Below are 590 nucleotides of genomic sequence, written 5' to 3'. Positions count from 1 at the left end.
TGGAACGATTTTCCGTCGTCCCTTGTCAAATTTGGTTTGGAGACAAACCGGCTTCGGCGTTGTTCCATCTTCAGTGTCATTTTTCGTTCTCTCAAGCTACATGGATGTCTCCACATCGAAAAACGGGAAACCAAATCGAGCACGTTGTGATAGACGGAAGACATGCTTCCATGTTTTAGATGTACACTCCGAGGGCCAAACATCGACTCGCACTACTATATTGATGCATCCAATATACGACCTAACCTCGGAGAAGCAAAAAAAGGGCCTCCAACAATGCAGGGAAAGTTCAACGTCGAAAAGCTGCAATCAAAACAGACGGCCAATGGATTCGGCGCTCGACCCTCACACCTGGGCCCTATTCCACAAAACAACTTATCAACTTTTCACTTTGCACTTTGCAAATTTTTCGTCAATTTGCAAAACTTTGTGTTCCTCAGAACTGTAAAATTTGATAAGTGATAAGTTGAAGTTGATAAGTGTAATTTGCAAAGTCTTTGCAATTTTTGTACTCTCTTTGCAATTTCTGTTCCACGTACGTTCTCTTATGCAAAGTGCAAAGCTAATATTGAAAAGTGTAATTTGCAAAG

The sequence above is a fragment of the Rhagoletis pomonella genome, unplaced genomic scaffold (genome assembly GCF_013731165.1).
Source record: "Rhagoletis pomonella isolate Grant_MI unplaced genomic scaffold, Rhpom_1.0 Rhpom_scaffold_00006, whole genome shotgun sequence".
NCBI classification, from domain to species: domain Eukaryota; kingdom Metazoa; phylum Arthropoda; class Insecta; order Diptera; family Tephritidae; genus Rhagoletis; species Rhagoletis pomonella.
This window is presented reverse-complemented; position numbering follows the sequence as displayed.